At 42.4% G+C, this 15706-nt stretch overlaps 1 protein-coding gene across 2 annotated transcripts in view; it reads right to left on the minus strand.

The window, feature by feature from the left end:
- STPG1 (sperm tail PG-rich repeat containing 1) overlaps positions 1–15706 on the minus strand; it is a 546110-nt gene that overhangs the window by 483227 nt on the left and 47177 nt on the right. Inside the window, exon 1 of one of the 2 annotated variants that reach the window (XM_069622688.1) lies at positions 13380–13562. The exons of the other annotated variant lie outside the window; for it this stretch is intronic. The gene's annotated coding sequence lies outside the window, so the exon portion shown is untranslated. Of the gene's footprint in view, positions 1–13379; positions 13563–15706 lie in introns of those variants that run through there. 2 annotated transcript variants of the gene reach the window in all.

Raw genomic sequence — 15706 nt, forward strand, 5'->3', positions numbered from 1 at the left:
CTGAAAACAGCCACGGGCCATCTTCTACTCGCAAACACTTTGAAAGACTTCTTCAAAAAGCAATGTACACGAAAGCTCGACATTATAGGAGAAGTCTCAGATGCGGAGATGCTAGAGGCAGTCCAGGACTCGCAACTGCCAAGCAAAACACGCAAAATAGACAGCGACATAAGCTCGCTTAAAAAAGACTTACCTACAATGCCCAGATGTCATTTTGGCAAATCTCTAGACACGCCAATCAGCTTTGGCCAAATTTTGCCACCTGAAGACAAAACTTCACTGACCAACGATAAGCAAAATCCCAGAGCAGGGAGGTGGCTACTAACATCCAGCCTCCTCAAAACAGCCTGCCTCCGGGCGACACTGCACACCCTTCTGGGGCGACAGTTCCTCCATGCAGCCTGAAGGCGCCTAAGACACTATTTCCACAAATAGGTCCCTCAGTTGGCCCGACCTTTGACGCAGTACAAGAAACAAGCCATTAAAACATCAAACCAAGTTTGCTGCCATCAAATGTCGAGGCCCTGAAAAACCTGGACCAACCTCTTACTTTGGAGGTACACAAATTATCTTCCTTCAAGCTTTTTGATTTGCCTAAACCAACCGCCAGCACGCCATCAAAAGCCTTACCATCTTGAAGGGCATCTCTGCCATCGTCCTTATCTCCACCTTTCAGGCAGCGCAGAAAAAGCAACCCTACAAAAGAACCTCCAGCTAAAAAAACAGACAACTTTTCTGTAATATCAACCGTCACCATTGCGCTGGCCCCGTTCTGTAAGCTTTACAAATCTATAAATGATTCCCTTGAAGACCACACCTCAATCATCGCTATGATGCACTTCAAACTTATATTCTTGGAAGGCTACATCAATGCCATTGAACACAATCATAGGGCCCACCTAACCTTGGAAAGGGACAATGCTGATCACAGTGCAAAAGAAAATATTCCCGAGTTGCACCCGATACTATCTTCGCAACCTGTTGAGAAAGAAACACAAATGGCAAATACAACTACCCAATTAACAAACAAGCCACATCACCATCACTCATAACAAAAGTCGGAGGTCTCCACCTTTCCCGAGCATGGTACACTTAAGGAACGTTAATTCCTACACAAATGATTACAAAGGAAAAAATAACTGATAAAACAGCTCTAGGGAGATCATACCCAATCGCTGATGATGAGATCATCTTTGTAAAAGAGCGGGACGACACTCAAACATCGAGGAAACAGAGCCAGGAGACTTTAAACCAAGAATTTGCAATCTTTGATCAATCAAAGGCAATTCCTTTGACAAATAAAAACAGTTGGCCCTCCGACTACACCATGCAGACGAACTTAAAGCAGACAGGGCCAGTGCATCGACCACCCCAAAGCAACCATTGGTCCCTGGGTTGCCGGAAGTCCCCCTTAAATGAAATAAAGTAACACCTCGTACTACGACAGTGTACACAAATCAACCTGCTTCACCAAGAACTGTGGATGACTTCTTAGCTTCGAGCGACCTGATGGAGCTCAGTGAACACCATGAAGAAACCAAAGAACACTCTTCCACGGATCAAGTTCCACCCACAAATCCACTGATACCAGAGGAACAAAAGGACCAAGAGGAAACAACCAACTTTCTTACTCTCAACAAGCGTTTTAAAAATGTAAACTTGAAAAAGAACAAGGCCTCAAGATCTACACTACCTCACAACCAGCCAAAGTCTAATAAGATCTTCACCTAGGCCCCGCCCGACATCAAGCGAAGAGAGCTCCAAAAAAACAGGCCTACTCCAGATCCTTAGTCAGTCCCCAAAGTAGCAGGCCAGCACCATTCCCAAGTAGTGCCCAAGACAATCATAATATGGTAGATCCAGGGCTCAGTAGGGCCAAAATCCATCATGGAGGCGCTAATAAAGAAACAACTAGCCCAACATTCAAACTGAGACAATGCACAGACAACAGAGACTACATTGTCCTGAACAGACGTACGGTCCAAAAGCTCTTATTGGGCATTCCGAGTATACGCTCATTAAAATCTGCAGATCTTAAAATTGTAGAGCCAAGCCACGAAGGGAAAAAGCAATCTCTCACCTCTACATTGCCTCGCACAAAGTGGAAGCAATGTTAAGGAAAGCCTGTGACAATCTACGAAGGAAAGGTTTCGAGCTGACTATGATAAAAAGGCTAAACGACTCGCCTTCACGTTTGGAGCCGATAAACATCAAATGGAAAGTAAACTGCTTGACCCAGCAAACAGAAATCTTTCTTCATCGAGATTCAAGTCACTCTTCTGACTCAAATGGCCCTCCAAAGAAGAGAGAGGCAAATCTACCAACTTGCTCCTAGACTGCCAACTTGCAAAGTCGACGCCCTCGATCCCCAACAAACTCCAAACCAAACCCTTGAAGCAACAGCTCTACATCCTCCGTCACCAAACTCGACCCGGCTAGATGTCCAACCAGGCTATTAACAGCAATAACAAGGACAACGACGCAGGACGTGACAGCCCGGAGCGCACCCGGCAAGGAAACGGCTAAATCATCCTCAGAATTCCAAGTATGAGCCTGAATCCCTAAGGCTTGATCAGCCCGTCTCACCAAGTAGCAACCCATCTCTAACCAACATTCAACACCGTCCTTTGTGCCATTGACGGTGGGCTCCTGGAACACACGGGGCTTCTCGCATCTGACTGCACCTGGGGAAATCGACTTGGGGTCTTTCAATATACTTTGCCTGCAGGAAACCTGGCTGGTTGACAAGCCCAGCTTGGATGGCTTTGAACTGGCCTTTTCTCCGGCTGTGAAAGGAGTGAAAGGTTGCCCCTCTTCCAGTCTACTGACTGCAGTGACATTCAGGCGGTGGTCTGCAGATTGAAAGAGTAGTGACTGCCAATTCATCACTTCTGGCAGTCCTACTCACATGGACTCATTTTGATAAAAACACAGATGCTCTACTCCCAACGCCAGTTCTGATTATGAACATCTATTTGAACCCTCAGGCGAACAAAACTGAAGCCTTCTTGAAGATGATAGCCAACCAAATTGACTGCACTTACTTGGAACATCAAGATGCACATTTGCTCCTTTGCGGCGACCTAAACGCTTCCTGTAGACTACCAGCTGCACGACATATACCAACGTCTTCAGTGCATCCTGCAAATAAGCGGGGGAAAACATTGCTCAAATGAATGGACTCAAGAAACCTTCAGGACACAGCTACCACCATCCATGAGTCTGACGACACTCCCAACTGCAAGAGAGGGACGTCATCTGCAATTATCGACTACATCTTTATATCAGAGTCGTTAATCCCAGCTCTGACTGACGCCAATGTTAAAACCATAGCAAGTGACCATAACTTGCTCACCATAAAACTGTCATCAGTGCACTCAACAAACCCCCTTTTCACGGTGGATCTGTAGCCTAACATACAGGGAAACCACCTAAAGTTATCCGCCAAAAACTTTAGAGATTTAACAAAAATCTACAAAGGAACAAACAAAGAGGATAGTGACAATCAGCACCCCAAACATGTCGACTACACCCTGCTCTTAGCAAATTACAGAAAGAATCCCTCTAATAACAACAAAAAGGGGCAACCGCAGAGGCAACTGGCCTACGCTTATGAACCCCTCCTGGTGGCCAAAAGAAGTGAAGAGAAGGCGAGAAGGCTAGTCGCCCGTTGTAATACAGACACTACCAGAGAAGCTGCTTCAGAAACCCAAAAGTCCTATAAAGCTTGGTTAAAGTGTTATCGATTGACCTTAGATCAACGTGACTCCGAGGACATGCTAAAGTCCATCAGCAATCATAACTCTAGGGACTTTTGGACCTTAATTAGATCTACGACAAGATCTACAGCCGACGCACTGACTAACGGTATTCCGGAACATAGCTGGGTGAACTTCTACACCAGCCTCCTTGCACTTCCCCTATCAACCACCTCATTGCCTCTGAAAGAGTGTGAGGGGCATTGGGCCAATCTTCACGATATAGAGACCATCAAATCCACTATTTCCAAGCTAAAAAACTCAAGAGCGCCAGGTCCTGACGGGATTAGAAACATCTACCTAAATTCAAACCCGGACGAATGGGCAAGTTTCATCAGCCTTATTTTGAAAAGATGTGCAGAACTAAAGGCGTTCCCATCTTTTTGGTCTTCTTCGATAATAGTTCCCATATTTAAAAAGGGCCGTAAAGACGAGCTGGGTAAATTTCGACAAATTGCCCTTTTAGATGTCATTGCCAAAGTTTACGGATCTCTACTCCTGACTAAATTCCAAACTTGAGCAGCCCAGGCACCATGTGCTGATGCGTTCCAGTCTGGCTTAAAAAAAATATGGGAACTAGTTCAAATATAATGCTCCTGAGTGTTATAAAAGCAAAGATTAGCGAAGGCGGGCCAGAGTTTTCCTGGCCTTCGTAGACTTTGCACAAGCCTTCGACAAAGTAAACAGAGCCAAACTGTGGCAGAAATTATCAGCATGGAATTGCCCAAATGAAATCTTAGGGCCGTTGAAAGCTTTGCCCACAAACACCAGGGTACAAGTACGCTAAACCATCAAAGTCCCCTCTCGGCTGAAATCCCCACCTCAAGAGGGGTAAAGCAGGGCTGTCCACTTGCTCCTGCGCTTTTCCTGGCCTACTTGGGGGACTACAAGAACTTCGCCATATCGATAAGATCTTTTCCACCGTCTATCGGCCAAGAGAAGGTCTCCAGACTGTTATACGCAGATAACCTGATCTTGCTCGACCAAACTGCTATTGGGCTACAAAGACAGTTAGACAACCAATCTCAGCACACACTTTCCAATGACTTCAAAATCCACACTTCCAAAACTAAGATCATGTCCTTGGAAAAAGATCCAAGAAAAAATGAAAAGTCGAAATGGTACTTGGAAGGTTCTGTCGTCGAGAAGGTAACCGAATTCAAATATCTTGGAGTTATGCTGGACAGTTCTAAAACTGAAAGATCCATATAGGGTGCTCTTCAAACAAAAATCGGAAATCTGACCTCACAAGCACTAATGGTGGACAAAACATTTGGCAGATTTTCATTCCAACCTACCATCAACTTCTATAGGGCTAAAGTGGTCCCAACAATAACTTCAGGAGCAGAAGCCATGCCATTCCTACCAAAAACCATCTGGCTCTCACTTAAAAGTTTTTTTTGCAGAACTGTATTAAATCTTCCATAATCGACCCCGATGACCCTGATGAGAAGGGAGCTCAACCTGTCTTCACTCCAGGCAATAGTCGACCGCAACAGCATCATGCTCTACAGGAAGATCTTTGAACCGAACAGCCCGCTAATATTCGCGTTGATAAACATGGAGCTCAAAAATGGTCACTGCAAAATGCTTTTACAATGGGACAAAGACTGTAAAGAAAAACTTCTAGCTATCCAAAGCTCCTTGGATGAATTGATACAAAACCCAACAAAAATCAAAAGGAAGTTGGACGAAACAGACTGGATACTCACCTTGGACCAGGCAGTAAAATACAAACTCACAGCACATCTCCCGACGCAGGTGAGAAAACTAAACGTAACCCAGGCCTTTCTGCAGAAATATCCAGACCGCAGGCTACGGAGCATCTTCTTGAGGGCACGGCTCAATCTGTTGCCAACTAACAAAATATTGACGATCAGAGGGCTCTCAAACTCCAACAAGTGCAGACTCTGTGGAAACGCAGCGGAGACTGAATCATTACGACATTTACTCTTAAGATGTCCAGGTACCAACGCCATCAGAGCTCCATACCTGTCCCATCATCTGGCCCTAGCACGGATTCATGGAGAAGAACTCGCTTGATCGGTAGGGGGAAAACCTCATGGGTGACAACAACTGATAAAATGCTACAACAGATACTTGTATCACTTAATGACAAAGATTAAACTTATGGTGACTCAAACAACTATAACTCGAGGAGCTGGCGACCCTTCTCTACCTTCTCGCCCCATCTCCCTGCTTAGATCAGTTACTTTGTCTAATTATGTTTCTGCTTATTGTAAAAATTGCAAATGCAATTAAATCAAATTAAAAACAAAGTTACAAATAATGGCCGCATTTGGAGGAAGTGCATTTGTGAAGTGCTGTCGGCCTTGGAGTAGCCCGAATGCCCGTTTTTTCTGTGGACAAGAAACTACAAACTTTAACTTGTAATGAGCCTAAGCCCCGCTCCTTTTCCCCAAAATCCTCTTAAACAGGGGCCGCGCGCATTTGGCGCAAGTGCATTTGTGAAGTGCTGTCGGCCTTGGAGGAGCCCGAATGCCCGTTTTTTCTGTGGACAAGAAACTACAAACTTTAACTTGGTAAACATACGGGGAAAGAAGAGGACTTATTAAGGACACTATTTCTAGTGCCAATTGTTATTTATACCCTCTTGTTCCACTTATTTCCACAGTAACGAGCCTAAGCCCTGCCCCTTTTTCCCAAAATCCTCTTAAACAGCGGGCCGCGCGCATTTGGCGCGCGCGCATTTGGAGGAAGTGCATTTGTGAAGTGCTGTCGGCTGTCTGCTGGCTGAGGGTCTGAGGGCTGGGGCTACAGACAATTACAATTGCAATTTGTCATTTTTCAGGTAAAAACGTGCACTGAATGATAGATTTGCACATATTATTGTGAAAGTGAATTATATTCTTGTGGAAAGGAAAAAAAAAAAAGAAAAAAAAAAAAAAAGGGGACATACATAAGTAATTTTTATAAGTTAACACTAAGATATTACTGTTATAAGATAATATATTGATCATAAAATGGTAATGACGCTGCGCACCGGGATGCCGTCAAAGGAAGCCATTACCGTGTGTGTGCATGATGCCATTTCTACTCCCAAAACGTCCTCAAGAACGATAAATCTCGCACGGGTTAGCAAATCAACATCTAGCTTGAGAGCCTGTTCGGCAGTAGCCGATATTAGAAAATACTGTGCTATAGGGAATAAAAGTGGAAGTAATAGTGAGAGTGCTCAAGCAGTTGGGCATGATGAATTGTCAACTAAACTGGATTTAACAGACAAAGATACTCAAGAGAGTTGTGAGGAAATTCATGTGCCCCTACCTGACTCGCTAATTGCGGCAGGTTTACTGGATATAATTGACCAACAAGGAGAGGGGAGGGTGGAACCCCAAATTAAGGTGGTAGAAAGCGTATTGGGCTTACAAATCACTCCAGTCTTAAGTAAGGATGAAAAAGAACAGGATGTTTTTTTTGATAATACGAAGAATGGAAATGTTGAAGTGGTGAGTTTAGATGACACACTTAATAGAAATAAAGTTAGCTCACCAGAAACAAACCAGCCTTTTGACTTTAAACGGGACTTAAATGCTAGCATAGATAGGCAGGAGCTATACCAGTCACCAATGATGTTTTCTCCAACAAATAATGCTTCATATGTCTCTTCCTGTTCCTTTGCTCAACCAACCCCGCGGCGAAATCACTCTGCCCCAAATGAAAAGATTCAGGCAATAACGGGAAGCTTTGTTATAGGACTTGAAACCTCTTTGCAAACTATGAATGCAGCTCTTTTTTCACTGACACGCCTCTATGATACACTAGATATGAAAATTAACGACCAACACTCCCTTTTAATTAAATTACTTCAAAAAACCGCAGCAAAAGAGTCCGGTTGTGGATGCTGCGAGAAGGAAAAGAACAGACACAACAATCGAATCATAAGTCTGGAATCAAGAACAGAAGATACGAAATTACAGGTTGATGATATACTTATAATCGATTGTACTCAAGATCAATTGTCTGCATTACAATTAAGGGTAAAAAACAAAAATAAAAATACAAGGCAGGAAGTTCAACAGAATTAGTGCAGGAACATAAAATTGATAAATTAATCAATGTGGACGATCAGAAAAGCTCTATGAGAAGTAGTATGGAAGAAAAAAAAAAGAAGAGTGCATAGTTGGACAATTCTGCTCCAAAAAAAAGAAAGACAAGGCAAAAAACTTGGAGATCTCTGACAAGCATCCCCTAATACAGAAAGAAAATAGTGATACTCAACTTATTACAGGGGTAGCAGAAAATGAAAATACGCCGGTGTATAACATCTTTGACACAAGAAAGAAAGAATCCAACACGAATGTCAAAATTACTACAAAAAAATCAAAAAATGTTCCTACCGTTGGTAACTCTAAAATCACAGGAACAAAGCAATTTATACGTACCCTAACTTTGCCGAAAACAGCGGCAGCTGTAGCTCGCACGGCTATCGCAATTAAATATCGGAAAGCGATATCCCAAAAAGCGAGCCAAGGACGAATGACACAAAATACGCCCGCAGAATATGAACCTTTAAATAATCTAATTCAAATGGCTGATCAGCAAAAGGGAGCTAAAATTTACAATGCCAATAAGGAGATATTATACGAGGCGAGTAGTAGTGAAGCAAGTGATGTACTAAATAAATCAGCGAACCAGATCAATGATGGCTTGACTAACATTGAGAATCAGCCTATAAGAGAGAAACAGGATAAGGCTAGCAATGGTGTTGAATGTAATGATTCTACAAAACAGCAGCAGGATAAGCTGATACTTATGTCAGAATGGAAATCAGAAATAGAGCAATCCTTGAAAAGAATCATTGCTCAAGCAAATATGAATGAGAATCCAATGGGAACTGGTTTGGGTGGGGGAGTTCATACACCTGTGAGTAACATGGTAAGACACAATCAACCTCAGCCTAAAAACACTACATTACTAAAGCTGGGTATCGAACACCAGGCAGAGATGTTAATACAAAATGTCTGATAATGCAATGTCGACCTCAGCCTTGTCAAAGTTTTGACCTAAATAGGCAAAATGTGCTAAATATATTTGCTGAGGTTCGGACTCTTGAAGGGATAAGTTCATGTGACATAGACCAGATAGAATTCCCTCACCGAAACGATCTGTCCATGGTAAAGCTATGGATGAAATCCAGCTTTGTCAAAAATGTAGTATGGGAAGCACGAGATGATCTCTATGGATTGGGTTTTATTTTGATAAACCCAGCCTTGTGGGAACAACAACAACCACCTATCCCAAGAAACCAGTCTGTGCCCAAAGTAAATGTATACCAGAAAGGCCAAAGTTGTAATTCACGATCAAATGTCTCAAGTTCAAATGGGCAAATGGTAGAGGAGAGAGAGCCGAGAATGAATAGCAATTAACTAGTCCAAAATCTAAAAACCCTAGCGATAGCCTCTTGGAATACAAGAGGCTTTAAGCATCTTACCAAATCCAAAGATAGCCTATTGTTGAATTATGACGTTTTGGCTTTCCAGGAAATTTGGCTCGCAAAGGCTCCAGTGTGGGACAATCATGTGTTAATTTTGAATCCCGCTATCATGCCAGTCAGAGGTAGACCTATGGCAGGTTTAATGGTAGCTATAAAAACATCCCCCAATATGCAAACTGAACATTGGTTTTCTCCTAACAGCTTTTTACAATTGGTAAGGATTAAATTTAAGACCGAAGATATTGGATTATTAAACATCTACTGGAATCATTCTGGAATATCCGAATCTGATTTCTTTGAAGCTATGGACGAAACATTAAATCTAACAATCCTAGATCCGATTTGCAAGCATGTAATAATAACTGGGGATTTGAATTTAACATGTATAACCCAAATGGGAACACCTCTGACGCCGATAGCTAAAAGATGGAACGCTTATATGGCGGAACAAATGTTTATAATGTTAAATGGTGCCAAAAAAGGTGACATGCCATCTAACACCACGTGGCATAGAGGTTCACAAACAGCAACAATTGATTACACCTTTGTAAACCGAGACCTGTTCAATTATATAACTGAATTTCGAATTATATCGCAGAAAATAAGTGATCATGACATCCAGTCCATAAAATGGACCTGGGAAATTGATGACAAAATATACGACTCATCTCCAGCTTGTAACTTAATGACTAATTCAGCTCAAAATAGATTTCATTGGACTCCAGCATCTTTACAACTCCTATGTGAAACACTAGATCGGTCCCAGCATAATAACACAGTTCATGGCTCTAATACCTGTCCTTCTTATGTCAAAGAAATGCAGATCTTCAGGACTAAGAGAAATGATCAATATAGTAGCAAGCCTAAAAATCTGCACACCTTTGACATTGAGGTAGCTACTCACAAATCTCGATATAGGGCTGATAGAAGGAAAATCATAAAGGAAAATTCTCTGGACTGCTCACGACAACTGAATACATTAAAATGCAAACACAAGAATTGGATAAGAGCAAGGAAAGCTCTCATGTATCAACACGATGCAGAGATTATGTTAAATTATCTTCGGGAGAAAAATTCAGCTAAAATATGGTCACTTCTAAAACAGACACAGACAAAAGTTCACATAGGGAACCAAATGAACCCTATTCCCCAAGAAGTATGGTCTACCTTTTATAAAAACTTTATATGCTGACACTATCACTACTACATATCAAGAGAATTTTGAACCAAGCAGGACAGAGAATCTTGTTTTTGACATTGACGACATTTTATTGTTCATTGCAAAATTGTCTACATCCCGTGCTCCGGGCCCAGATGGTTTGTCAAACTTCATGCTAAAAAAAAATCCAACTGCATGGGCACAAATTCTAATAACCATCTTTAGGCAAATTGTGTCAACTCACTCCATTCCAGATTCATGGAGGAAATCCATAACTATCCCTATCCACAAGAAAGGGGATAATCAACAACCTAAGAATTATAGACCTATATCTCTCATGGATATACCGGGTAAAATTTTTGCCCGTTTATTATTGAGAGACATCAATAATTGGCTGAATGGGGCGGGAATTAGAGACCCAAATCAAACTGGCTTTATGCCAGGAATGGGGACAGCCATTAATCTGCATATTTTGGAAGTATTAAAGAAACAAGAGTATCAGAGGGGGCAGGCAATATACATGGCTTTTATTGATTTTCAAGCTGCCTTTGATTCAGTATGTAGAAAAAGGCTAATCAATAAGTTACAGGAAGCAAAGTGTCCGAATTATATCATATACTGGATCAACGAATTACACTCTAAAACTACAGTACAAATCAGATTAGCCTTAGATGGCACCCTATCGGACCCAATTGAAACATTTCGGGGACTAAAACAAGGATGCATCTTGGCAAGTACCCTGTTTAACTTCTTTATCTCGGCAGTGCAATATGATTTTTTTAAAACAACATCTGACACTCCCCGTTTGGGAGGGCATGCAGTCCCCTGGCTATTCTATGCTGACGATTTAGTGTTGCTTTCGAAGACACCAGGGGGCTTGCAGGCACTCCTAGATACACTAAGCAATTATGTTGACGCAAACTTGCTTACAATTAATCAAGGCAAGTGCAAAATCATGATACTTGAGCCAAAGAGAAAATAAATCATCTCCAAAACCAGAAAATGGCAAATCCAGAACGTGAATATAGGTGTCATCTCTGATTACAAGTACTTGGGAGTGACAATTAGCAACAACCAACAGGACAAACCATATTTCTGTGAAGTCAAAACCAAGGTTAATACTGGTATAGCTCAGTCTAAGATAATACAAGGTAAATTTGGCAAATTTTCATTACTTCCAGCCATCACATTTTATAAGCAAAAGGTCACACCGATAATAACCTATGGTGCTGAAACAAGAGAGACCGTTCCAGAGAATGTGTGGCTAAAACTTGAGGGTCGTTATTGGAAAAAAATCTGTGGCCTTCCAATGTCTACACCTATGTGTTTAATACGACATGAACTCTGTCTAGTATCATTGTATGCAATTTATACATGGAAAATCTTGATGCTGTATCGTAAATATAACATGGCTACTAGAGAAAATGGAATAATGTATACAATGAGAGGACATATGTTAGAATCAGTAAACCCCAAAATTGAGAAATGGAGAAAGTGGGTAAAAGAACTAATGAATATATCTGGTATTGATCTTGAGCTACTCATTACCAACCCAAAGAGGGCAAAAATGAAACATGAATTGTTTGATTGGATAAGAACTCGAGAGGCATGTATAAAACTACGAGTGTTTACACAACAAGCTTTTGCAACCAAAAAACTTCATGTAATGGAAAACTACTTAACAAAGTTCCCAGATGCCAAATCCAGGTATACATATATGAGAATACGATTGAATATTTGCCATACGAATCAAGTGAAATTCATGAGAAAGAAAACAGCCAATGCCAATTGTAGATTTTGTCTTGTTACAACAGCAATAGAGACACTAAAACACTTATTCTCTGAATGTCCTGCCTTATTACAACAAAGATGTAAAATGTTAAAAAATGTATTCGAGAGTGAGTCCAGCTTGAGTGAAGACATGTTCTGGAAGATCTTGTTTAATAGTCATTCTGCTAAATTGAACATTGCAAGTGTTATGTTTATTGAATCACTAGCCTTGTCGGACTGAAGTGATACTACTAATCTCAACTCTAAAGTGATACAATTTTAATTTTAAATGACACAAGTGGTCCAACATGCGGTTTCAATGTGTGGTATTACATAATGAAATGGATTGATGTGGACATGTTTTAGTGATTTGCTGCTAAATTGAACTTCCTAATTTTCTAATGTTATTATATGTTTTAATAATAATTGGGCTTATCAAATATTTTTGTATATTGTAATCTAATGATGTAATGTATAATTCTTTTCTAGTTTCTATTGTTTCTCTTTTTGAAAGGCTGTATTTTACAGCTAAATCAAAATTTAAAAAAAATAAAAAAAATAATAATGGCCAGGAACGTCCTCTGTACCCAGGAACACAGCCTTATACAGTAAATATGCCTTAGGCAGCTGTTTCTCTGCCTATACAATACATGGGTACTTGTCAAAGCTTTGGTAAGGGTAGTTTTACATCTCAATACAGCTCAAAAAGAGTCAAAATGCATTGCTGCCGGTCAATGTTGAACAGTCAAACTATAAAACTAAAATCAAACTAGGAAGGTAAAACGGTAGTCAAACTCCAAATAAGCGTCTTTTCCCTTCCATGTATGAGTCTGCAGGACAATAGCATTGCTGAAAAGTGTTTCAGTTTCTCTATAAGTTGGTGAGGACTCCATGGAACCTGGGTCAAAAATAAACAGCACTAGGCCTTCATAAACTACAATGCATTCTGGGACTTGTAGTCTTGGATTGTTTCAATGCCAGCACTTAGAACAAAGCACCTGATTAAAATTCTCCTTACAAAGAAATCTTACCTGCTCCCAGATTATTCATAAAACTTCGCAACAGTTGGAGGCAAGTATACTTAAGCTTCTAAGTGAGCATTAACAACATGATCACGTTAAAGAATGGATCCAGCCCGCCCCAAACCCTCCCCTGCGGCACAATGAAATCAGCTGTACACTGCAGAAACACTTCCACACTCCTCACCTTCTACGGCTAAACTAAAGTAACGCACCTGGACTCTTCATAGTTGCCCCCATCGTGCCGTAAACACCCCTTTAGCAGGGTACCGATATAATGTTTAACGGAGGTGAAGGAAATGCCTTTCCCAACTGAGCCCGGGCAGCGTCTATTCCTAAGGAAGAAACGGACCCTAGCAACGCCCCGCCTCCGCCTAAACACGTGACCTGCAAGTTACATCCAGGCTTTGCAAATCTGTGCTCTAAACCTCCTCGCGAGCCCTCGCCCTTCAGCACCACGTGATCGGCGAAAGAGCGGGAAGGCGCTAGAGAGAGCATGGTGGCTGAGTTTCCTCAAGAGATTGAGGACACGGGTTCATAAGAACCGCGAGGCAGGCGATTCTGAATCATTTTGTCGTAAAATAGTTTATAACTGAGCAGAATACTTTTCTTCATGTGCAGAGGGGTTAGTTGTCCTGCACAGAAGGGGGCATTTAGGGCATAGCTTTCAAGTTTAGTGTGGCCAGGGTTATGTTTTTGGTGGGTGAGGGCCCATGGACAACGCCGGATCAAGCCAATAAATGGCGCCTTGCCCCGAGCTCAGTGTCGTGATTCTTTGATAGGCGCTGTTTACATGATACTGAGGTGGAGGCAAGGCACCCTCAAACACATTTTGCATGAACAGCAGGGGGCTCCGTTCTGTTGTTTGGCTTATACTTGTTCTAGTATCAGGCGAACAACAGAACGGAGCCCCCTGCTGTTCTGCAAATTCTACCAAAGAAGGGTGATTCAGCTGATGCAAGGTGGGTGACACCCGCCAAAAGTGTATGAGTTGAGAGGTATATATAGGGGCTTGTGCAGTAGATTAGGTGGTGGGGCATACAGCCTTTGGAGAGGGGCATAGTTTGACAATCCTGTGTAGCGAGGCGGATTTGGGATTTATGACACGTGCAACAGGGTGTAATATTCATGGTTTCCTGCTTTTGGTTTTCACTGGGGGGTGGGGGGGATGCCCTCCTCCAAGAGCTGTTTCTAAAAGTGAGAAAAGTGGGCGACAGCCGGGGGAGCAGAGGCAATGGGGGTTGCTGTAGTGACAAGAGATAATTATCCATGAGCACCAAGGATCGCTGAGATCACACAGATGCAAATCCAAAGAGGATGAAAGTCTGCCACCCGCATCGTTTTTCAGCTGCATCTCTTGCAGCTAAAGCTCTGCCTGATAATTGGTTTTGGAGGGTTTGACACTTTTCCATAAATTGACGCCTATTTACACGGAAAATCTCCCACGGTTAGCTTCCCCACCACTCCAATAGTCTTCTGGACCGAGGCGGGGGAATCAACACAGAGAAACACTGTCCTTCTGAGGATGGGGAGTGGAGCAGAAGGGGAGCTCAGAAGCCAGACAGTGAGTGAGATCAAATAATGAAAGAAAGAGAGAGCAGCAAAGAAAGAGGAGTAAATGTACAGGAAAGGCAGGAAATACCGCAAGTGAAAGAGAGGGGTTGAGGGGAAGGCATAAAGGATGAATGAAAGAAAAAGCATATTTATTTATTTGATTTATTCTCATTTGTATAACGCACCACACACCCGTAGGCATCATAACACTACAGTAGACGGACACACAGAAAAAGAGAACGGGGTCTGGACAGGCAAATGTCAGTGCAGAAGAAGGGGGCTGTTAAAAAGGAATGTCTTGAGCCTTTTTAAAAATCGTTTGTGGTTTAAGTTTTTCTTAAATCAGGTGGAAGAGTATTCCAAGTGGCAGGGGCAAGTGCATCGAAACCAGCTCCCCCATATCTGGCCAGCCTAAATCTAGGCTGGAAAAGTCTGGTTGATCCTGGGACCTGAGTATGCGGGTCGGCTGGTGAGCCCTCAAGCGGTCAGTGAGATAGGTTGGGGCCTCGCGATTCAGTCACTTGTGTGTCAGAGTCAGCATTTTGTAGGTAATGCAGTGTTTCACTGGCAGCCAGTGCAGCTCCCTCCTGGTGTTGGTAATGTGGTCGCGTCTGGTGAGGCCAAGGATAGCTCGCATCACCCCGTTTTGAGTGACTTGCAACACTGAGATGTTAGCTTGGGAGGTACCAATCAACAGACTGTTCCAATAGTCCAGCCGAGAATTCACCAGGGCTGCAGCTAAGAGGGAGATGTTCCTATGAGAGATAAAAGGGCGTATGTGGTTGAGTAATTTGTTGATGAAACCGCAAGAGGCCTGAATCTGAGCGACATGCTGTCTCATTGTCAGCTCGGCATCTTCACACTCTTCGCCACAAGGATGGTACTTTCTGCGATGATAAAGCCTTTATAGTCAGGGGCACGTTTTTGTTTAAGCTTGGGGCCGGAGGCAACTATCAGGAGCTCTATCTTGACGGTGTTGAGGGCCAGC

The sequence above is a fragment of the Ambystoma mexicanum genome, chromosome 11 (genome assembly GCF_040938575.1).
Source record: "Ambystoma mexicanum isolate Mex_15411 chromosome 11, UKY_AmexF1_1, whole genome shotgun sequence".
NCBI classification, from domain to species: domain Eukaryota; kingdom Metazoa; phylum Chordata; class Amphibia; order Caudata; family Ambystomatidae; genus Ambystoma; species Ambystoma mexicanum.